The sequence below is a fragment of the Abramis brama genome (genome assembly GCF_963993115.1).
Source record: "Abramis brama genome assembly, chromosome: 18".
In the NCBI taxonomy this organism is placed as follows: Eukaryota; Metazoa; Chordata; class Actinopteri; order Cypriniformes; family Leuciscidae; genus Abramis; species Abramis brama.
Genome location: NC_139980.1, coordinates 13,207,709 through 13,217,546, shown reverse-complemented (window position 1 = coordinate 13,217,546; position 9,838 = coordinate 13,207,709). Strand labels below are relative to the sequence as shown.

Below are 9,838 nucleotides of genomic sequence, written 5' to 3'. Positions count from 1 at the left end.
ATAGAAAAACTAACTTTGGTCAAACTGTTTTATCTGTCAAAGGGGGTCATTTTTGGAATAGCATTCCAACAATTACTAGAGAATGTCCCACTTACTGCACATTCAAAAAGCATCTTAAACAATTTCTTAAAATTTCACAATTATGTACTCATTTTAAATAATTGTATTGATATAACGTAATCTGCCTGATTGTGTGCTAATGTGTTTTGTGCTTGATATTGTACTGTCATTCTTTTATGTTGTATTATCTTGTATAATGTTATTTTCCTGCCTCGGGACTACAGGTGAAAATTAGCATTTATGCTATAACCTGGCTCATTTACAGTCTACAGAAATGTTTGATTGTCCATTAATGTGCACTGTCCCGAATAAATAAATAAATAAATAAATAAAATAAATTTAAACTCCTTTATCGAGTGTTGTTTGTGTGAAATGTCTAGTGTGTGACACTATAAGTGCTTTCAATTTTGTGTGAAACAGATTAACGTGAATTTTCCAATGTTTTATTGCGTTTGTTGTTGTACGTATCGCGGCAGTTCGGAAATGAAATGTCCGGTGAGTAGTGCTAAAATGTTGATTGCGTTTGAAAATAATGTACCATATACCCTAAACCTAACGAAAATGCATTTGTTGAAGATTCCATGCGATTTTTAGCTTGCTTCTATAAGTCTTTGAGCTCTTTTATCATGAATCGCAGGACTCGTACACTAGCACTTCACATCACAAGTGCAATGCTGTACCAGGTGAGCTACTGAGCAAAGTAGAAAATCCATATATTAATGTGGTTATGTGATGCAAATCATGCACTGATAAAAGTGTTTTAAAGTCAAAGCATTGTGCAAGGAACTGCGTGAAAGTAATTCTATACTCTTTATTAATCAAAAATCTGCCCCTGCAATCATGATTTACATGAAAAGGAATACAAGTTTTTGGTGTTTTACCATTACTGGTGTTCATTTTAGCTGTAAACTGCAATGAATGTATAATGAATGAATGTATGGGTATGTTTTTTTGGGGAGTTTTGCAAAAGGTAGGTAGAAACATGTTTTTCTAATTAGCCTATATGTTGGCCTAAAGAGTTTAAAGAACAAGCACACAGATCACCATGGAAATGTGAAAATAATGAGGGAAATACTACACACATAATGATACAAACAGAATATACATAACTCAAGAGTGCAAGGAGAGAAGAGTGTTTGCCAACAACTCATCAAAGCTTTGGAATTGAAGCTTCCATGTTTGGGTTTGCAACTGGAAATGGTTTGATCACTTTCTGTCTTTTATTTATTAGTTATTTCTTTTTCTTTTTCTAGGTGATGAAAGCAATCAGGATCCCCTGTGATCGCAAGCATGCAGGTTAAGCATGCAGGTTACCCGAATCATGAAAGAAGCCCTGCGATGGCAAATAATTAAACCAGCCCTGCACTTCATAAAAGCCACAGTAATGAGATGCAGACTCCTTGAGCTCCTTAACCAGATTATTAAGCAGTGGTGTAGCAATAATAGAAACCAGCAATCTACTCATGTACTGGAGCTACTTTACATATTTATAAAATTGCATTAGTCGACAGAACCATGCATGCCCTCCTATTAGCAGAAAAAGCACAATGTACTTGAATGCAGTATGAATTGCCAGTATGAATTCTGTCTGTGGGGTAAAACAATGCTCAAGGTTTACAGAGTATTAGAGCAGTGAACTCATTCCTGCTCAGGCTACAAAATGAACACTCGCAAGCATGAGTAAAAATAGTCTGTGGTGGGTTAATGGGATTGTTCGCCTGTTGGCTGGTAATTAGGAACTGCAAAATAATAGTCACAAGTGGAACTGTAAGCATGATAATCAGATCCTCGCTGATGGAAGCGAAATGAGTGATTCAAATCTGTCTGGAGAACACGTGAAGAACAAATCCAAGCAAACAAGCTTAGGGTACATTTACACGCCAACAATGTACTAAAAACGGAAAAGCTTTTCCTTTGCGTTTTTCTCGCGTACAGACGACAAGGTTGGTAGTTGGTGATGTCACTTTGTAAAGAAACACTATGCACCTATAGACTGCATGACGTTTTCACAAATTCACGTTTTTGTAGTTTACATGGAGATGATAACAGTATTATTTTCCAAAACTTGCACTTTGAAACCTTTTGAAAAACTATACCCTTTTTCAAAAGTTTGCTTTTCAGGCCACCATAATGCCGTAAATAGCATGCACAAGATAATGAATCTTTTAAGCCTAATCTTTTTCTTTCGGTTTCAGTTATATGACAGTCTGTTCTGTAATGTAATTCTCCATTCCAGTATTATACTATTTTATAATTTATGCAAAAATATTTAATAAATAAACATGATTTAGTTATTAAAGTGTTTACTTGCACATGGGCCATTGGTGCTTGGACCCTGATGAGGGGATTTAGGCCTAAAGTATTATTTAGGATTATGCTTTCCATGCATGATCTGAACGAGATTAACAGTTTTTGAACAATTTTGTGATCACACAAATAATTTAATGTTGAAGAAAAGTTTGTCTTACAAATGTCTTATATCAAACCAACTTTACCATTGTTTTATATCAAACCAACTTTAGTTAAAATTACACAAGATAACTTTTATCATGTCGACATGACAATGAGAAAATTAAACAAAATCACAAGAAAACAACTTTTGTTATGTCGAGATCATGAGAAAATTAGGTCGAGATCACAAGAAAACAATACATAAAAAAATTATAATGTATGGCCTCTTAAGGCTTCCGTACATTTGTTATTTATGTACAAATATCTTTATATGCGTGTATTTCATTTTTGAATTTTTTTATATTTAATAAACTAAATACATTTATAATAAAATGTTTTATTATATTTTTCTTTAATTATCTTCTTTTTTACTTTATTTTAGCAAATATATGTAAACCTTAAAATCATATAATATATGAGTGACACAATAAGCTCTTTGTCACAAACAGGCAAAGATAAAAAATAAATTAAAAAAGCTAAACAATTGCACTGTCACAGGGAGCAATAATCCAAAATGCAGTTTCATGGCGGTTAAGAAATAGTAAGCGAGAAAAAAAAAAAAATCTCAATTCACCCGCCATTGGCAGGTAAGGCCAAAAAGGTAAAGGCCAAAAAGGTAATTCTGGCCTCTGATCCTGCTTGTCCCGAGAAAGGTTCTCAACCCTACACTCTATAATAAGGTCTAGAAGATGGACAGGGGAACAGAATGAAGAGATGAGGCGCAGGAGGGAGACCGAGAGAGAAAAGCGCAGAGGGTTGGGGGATGAGTGTAAGCTGGCAGCATTTGCAGCGCTCTGGCAAACAGGCTGAGCAGAATTCCATCAGAGTCAGGCCTGCCCAGAGACTTCACTTATCTATAGAGAGCAGGTGTGTGGGTGTGTGTGTGTGTGTGTGTGTGTGTGTGTGTGTGTGTGTGTGTGTGTGTGTGTGTGTGTGTGTGTGTGTGTGTGTGTCTGAAAGCATGAGGCATGAGGTATGAGTCAACAGGGAGTGTGCTGTTCCCTTTGAGCCATAGCTTGGCCAGGAGAGGAGAGCAGAGCAGACAAACTGTTTTTTAATGCTTGGTAATCAGGCAGTCAGGTTTTCTCTGATAGCTTAGCAGAAGATTTCCATGTGAAATGAGCTGCAATGTTCATCTAGAGTGCATCTACCCTCAACCGCAATACACACGCAGCACATATGCTTACACTAATTCAGATTTTTCTCTTTTATACGCACAACTGTGCATTGTCGTTGACTGAGCTACGGTGTGTTTCTGCAGTATCTAATTTTTAGTGGTCTGAACATCAGTCTTTAAATGGATAACTGAAATATAAAGCATGACATGACTGTCAACAACACATTATTGGCAAATTTATTATATAAAAACTGAACTGACTTTACTTTCTTTGTTAATGCTCTGCTTGCTTAAAAATAATAATAGCACTTTAAAACTGTTATTTTGCCTTTAAATCCTGTTATTTCTCTGATTTATTCAAAGGACAGTAGGCAGATATTATTGAAGTTTTAACCTATATCTGTTAAACCACAAAGTAGACATGCTCTTTTCAGAAATGTGACCGTTATTCAATATAGGCATGTTTTTGCAGTTTTGAAAAATGCAATCAAAATGCCTGACAATCTTAGCATGTGAAAATCCATTGCTTTATGCTCACCAATGCTGCATTTATTTGATCAATGGTACAATAAAAATTGTAGTATTATAAAATATTATTTCTATTTAAAATATGTTAAAATTTAATTTATTCATGTGAAGGAAAAGCTGAATTTTTAGCATTATTACTCCAGTATTCAGTCACATGATCCTTCAGAAAAATCATTTTAATATGCTGATTTGGTGCTCAAGAAACAATTATTATTATTATCAATGTTGAAAACAGTTGTGCTGCTTAATATTATTGTTAATATTTTATATTTAATATTAAACCTGTTTCAGGATTCTTTGATTCTTTGAAATAGATTATTTATTTATTTTTTGTAACAAAGTACTGTGAATTCTGAACAATTTAATATGTTCTGAAACAGATCAACAGTAATGTGACCTTGCCCCAAAATTCTGATCGGTAATAAAAATTCTACCAGAAAGACTCGGGAGAATAAATACTGTGACAATTATCCATTTATTAGCAACCCAGCAAGCAATAAAGTTCTTTGGCGTAGGCCCCGTCCGTAGCTCGCAATCTGAGGGTCCGGACTCTGCATATCCTGCCTGAAGATCAAGGCAGGGGCGCAGCCGACCCCCGTGAGGTATGGAAGGGACCATCCTGGTGGTGGTGGTGAGGAGGATGGAGGGAAGGATTCAATTTGGAGGAGGTGGGGAGGATGGTGGTGAATTGAAGCGTCAGCATCTGCGAACTCAAACATGAGTAAGTACCGATCTTTTATACCACAAGTGTTGGAATGTGATTGGATAGATAAATAGAGTGACGTAACAATTAAGTCTTCCTGGCAGAACTTAATGCTAGAGCCTTCATTTAATGAAATATTTCTGTAACAGCATTAAACTTCCCTTCTCTTTACTTCTCATATGGTTAAGAAAAATGTTGTGTTAATATGGTGTTTGGAGCACAAGAGTTGATTAAAAGTAACTTATGCAGCACTTAACAGATCCGAACATATAGGAATAGCTGAAAGCCACAGGTGCTGCTGCAGTCTGAATGCAGCAGAGACTCATCTGTATACAGCAGGAATCTGCTTTCTTTGTCTTGTAGAGTGAGGCCAGCGGCTGTAGACTGTTCTGCACTGCTAATGTATACGGTATGTAATGTAAATGTTGAACAATGTTGGACTCACTTCTGAGTTGTAACTCTTTCCTGTACATTCTGAACATTTGTCACTAGTTTCTATTGCACATATACTGTATTGTCAGAATGCATTGATTTGATTGCCAACTTTACCCCCTAGCAAATCCATCATGCCAAATCGAATCAAGGCATGCAAAGAATTCTTCATTTTTTTTGCGTGGATTCATTTTCCTGAGTCTGAACTAAGGTTGAATAATTTGAGCACAGCCCTCTGCAGCTCTAGTATCTGTGTTTGAACATTTCACCCATCATGCTGTCAGGCCAAGAAGATTTTCATTCCTCAGTTTTGAGTTTTCATGCCAGGTCTTCTTATATAATTGGCAAAGCAAGTTCCCAATTTTGTATGACTTATTTCTTTAAACAAGTTTTTAAAACTTTTTTTTCAAGATTTCGCTAATGCCATTTAAGCTTGCTTCTACAAGTCTGAGTCGTCTAAAAAGGTTAATTGCTTTTAAAAATAGGGTGGGACTTGGTTTGGTTACATATCACTGTAATTTGCCACCGGATATTGAATACACTGAAGGAGGATTCAAGTACACTAGCTCCAATACCTGAAGACCGTGTGAACCTCCCTAAAGAGTGTTCTCTGATCTTGCCATTACAGGCCTATAGGCTTATTGACAGTTTACTCCAGATTGTTTCTTTTTGGGAAGGTTTAAGTGAGACTCAAGGGTTTTGACCAAATACGGTATATGTTTGTTGCCCATTGGGTCTTTATTATCAGGTTCAGTTGTGGTTCTTGCATCATAGTCTCCTCACAGCAGCATGTTTCCCTGAGCCTGTAAATGGCTGATCAAAAAACACTGCTCACAAACTGTCTGCAATGTTGAACTGCACCCTTAGAACGCCATTTGGCCAATCAAATTACAGGACCAGCAGCAACTGGGTTACACTTTATTTTAAGGTGTCCATGTTACAGCTTAATTATATATTTAAGTACTGAGTACTAGTAATTAACTACATGTACTAACTATAGTGTTAAGGTTAGTAATAGGGGTTGGTTTAGTGATAGTTGCTTGTAATTATGCATAATTTATAGTTATTACTACAGTAACTCCATGTATAACAAGGACACTGTAAAATAAAGTGTTACCAATAACTGTTATATAGAACCATATGTGAAGGCACCGCATTATCTTTCAAAGAAAAACTCGTCTATTATTTTTCTGACAGTTTTGCAGTTACACTTCTAATTGAGCTATATACTGTTCTGCAACGCGGCCCTGCTTATATTGTTGGATCCTTATGATTAATCACTTTAATCATTTTTTTCTTTCCTAAAAGTGTCAGCTCAAAGAATGAATGCAAGCACTACTATTACACACAGTAAGAAAGGCACATAGATTGGCGCACAGTCGCACACATACCTTACAGTGTCCAGAGATATATATCCTCACAGCAGATTGTGTGAGTGTGTGTTGGTGTGGTAAAGTGTGCATGTTCAGTGGAGTGACTCTGCTCACATCATTCCTCTATGGACCGGCAGTTTGTCAGTGGCATGGTAACGGGGTCATACTCTGAAAATGGGCATCGATTGGATGAGCTCTGTGGTCACGCTACGCCAAGTGTCAAACACACATTCACACATAAATACACAAAACGCACCAGTACACACACACACAACAAACATAAATTCAAGCAAGAGAGAGAGAGAAAAAAAAATATTTTGCCAGTTTGGACTTTTTTTTGTCTCCTTTTTTTTCTGCACTAACGAACATCACAGTGTGTATGTATCAGGGTAGCTCTCGGGTACCTTGTAAACAAGACTCTGTATCCTGGTGGACTGATAACAGCTTATGCACCCCAGTGTTGGGAAAGCAATTTTGAATCTGTATCTTGTCAAGCTACAAGCTACTCGTAATTTATCTAGAGTCAAGCTGATCTTCTGATAGTTAGCAATGGAAACTGCTAATATAATATGTAACTGTTGAAACCAACCCGATCTCACAGCAATTTTACGAGGTGGCTAATTCGTACTAATTCATACGACCTCACTCGTATGAATTTGTACGATTTCTGCTAAATCGTACATATTTTACGAGTTGCCCAATTCTTATGAATTCATACGAATGACCTACCCCTGACCCCACCCCTAAACCTAACCGTCACTGCGTTTAGACAAATCGTACGAATTCGTACTAATGAGGTCATACGAATTCATACAAATCAGTCACATTTTACTCACAATTTGTTGTGAGATAGCGTTGGTTGAAGCATAGATATAAAAATTGTAATGACTAATTTCAATTTTAATGAAATTATCGGTGTTACAGTAACCTACATTAGGGTGCATACTGTTGCAAATGGGCAAATTAATGTATATATATATTACTGTAAATAAGAAATAATTGACGACGGGCCGTTGAATTATTAGAAAAATAATGCACACCCGTGGTGGTAATGCGGCCACGACGCAAAGTGGAGTGCATAATTTTTTCAATAATTCAACGGCCCATCGTCCGGTCCATCGAATCATTGTTCAGATTATGTATTTCAAGACATTTGTCAGGTTTTTGTCCTTAAAACGCTCTTGTGTGTAGGACTAATTTCTCATCCCAAGCCTCCGTTGCTAATTCCAAAACCTAATTTTAGAGCTGGTAACGGAGGCTTCAGCCACTGATAGCAGACTATTTTAGCGTATGTGAATTACCAGAGTCTGTGCATCTCTTTAACAGTGTTCGGCAGCAGCGTCTCTGCTAATAGCGAAATTGTAAGTTTATCTGCTCCAAGAACAGCACTGTAATTACCTCGCTAGTGAGAAATGTCATGTAGCTTTTAAGTTGTTAAACTATTTTACTGATCAAATCATCAGTGCAGCTCTGACAACACGTTTCTATGTACAGAGTACAGAGTGTGTGTCTGTACTGTATGTGTGTGCGTTTGAGTGGGAGAGAGAGCAGGAGAAAGAGAGTATGTGCTTTATGTACATAATTAAACGTCATTTTGTCGCAAAAAATGGAAATGGAAATAATTTGTTTTTACCCTATTGTTTACTATATTTATTTACTTGGTCAGTGTCGTTGTGGGTTTTGGTTCTGTAGTCTGTAAAGACTTTTCAAATAACTGAAATCATTTGGTGAAGTTATATGGAACTGTAATACGGACAAGACCTGCCTGGAACTGGAACTGTCATGGTCCCCAGAAAATCTTCTTGTATGAATATCTGAACAGACAATATATCAACGTATTCTTTTTTTTTTTTTTATCAACACTTGAATGTGGTTGTTTCATAACAAAGCAACATTTTGGACAAAAAGCATTTTTCCGGATTCCGGATCAGGTTCAGAGCCTGAAATGAAGCAGCCTCAATGATGTATGCAGCCGACAAATGTGACCTCCAGAGGACGCAGCCTTCGAAATGAGACACAGCTATAGATGGAGTAGATGAAGAACACCCCCAAAGCTTCTGTTGTTTCCTCTTCCTGGGTCGACATTTTATTAAGTAATGTTTGGCAGTTTTGATTTATATGCTGTATTGTCTGATGTTCACATTAGATTACATGCACGTGAGCAATCTTCTATCATTTGTTTCTGCTGCTTCTTCGCCTGTGTTTTGTTTCTGTACTCTTTCAGAAGATGCATAATAGCGCCACCTACCGTATAACAGTGAAAACATGGATTGCCGGAAATTCAGTCAATGGCGTGGAAAGACAATGTACGCTACCGGTGGACTTGCCTAACAATCCACATACTTAGAATTAAGTACATATCTGTTTTATTTAAAAATCAATATTTTCAAACAATGTTAGTTTATAAGTAAAACTATGTGAAAAATGTATTAATGATCTACTCAATCAAAAGAGCTGATCAAAAGATTAAGTAGGCTAAGTATAGCCTAGGCCTAATATACTTAGACTTTCTGTCAGTATAAGTTAAGTATATTTTTATGAGACGTACATAAAAAGACAGTCTGAAAGTATACTTTATATAAGTACACTAATCATTTTTGTAATAGTTGTCAATGTCATGAAGAAAAGTGTTTATGAAAACTACCTTATGTGGAGCTGAGTTGAATACAAATATTTAAGTTTTTATTTGAGTATAAATATTATATCTTAAAAATAGCAGTTGAACGTAATAATTTGGGCTCCGTTGTTAATTTGAACCTCTAAAATTATAGTAATGTACCAAATGAGAGGGTTCCCTGTATCGTTTAAAGCATTAGTTGCGAGATATTTTATCGGTACTGTCGGTATCGGTATCACGTAGTCTGATGAATCCCCTAACTGAACAGAACTTCTCAATGCAAGAGAGATATTTTAGTTTCTTACCATTTGCCTGGCTGTAAAGCTGAGTGTGCAAAAATACCTGTGGAAAAAGTATGAGAAAAGTTACTCTGTTTTAAAAACAGCTGATACTGTCACAGTACTGAAAAAATGTAGTTAGAAACATTGCTACAGCTGTTCTCCCCAACACTGCACACACAGAGTCACTACACAAACAGCAAGCAGGAACTCAGAGTGACTTAAAATGACCTACACTGAACACAGGCTGTTTAAGGACATGTCAGTGTCCATCACTCA

The 9,838-nt window shown here is 36.5% G+C and overlaps 1 long non-coding RNA gene across 1 annotated transcript; it reads right to left on the bottom strand.

Moving 5' to 3' along the window:
- Window positions 1–4,624: 4,624 nt before the first annotated feature.
- Window positions 4,625–9,623, bottom strand: LOC311069049. Its single transcript, XR_014603465.1, has 3 exons — window positions 9,587–9,623; window positions 6,683–6,832; window positions 4,625–4,866 (listed from the first exon to the last, which is right to left on the bottom strand). It is a non-coding gene; the product is annotated as an uncharacterized lncRNA (long non-coding RNA).
- Window positions 9,624–9,838: the final 215 nt, after the last annotated feature.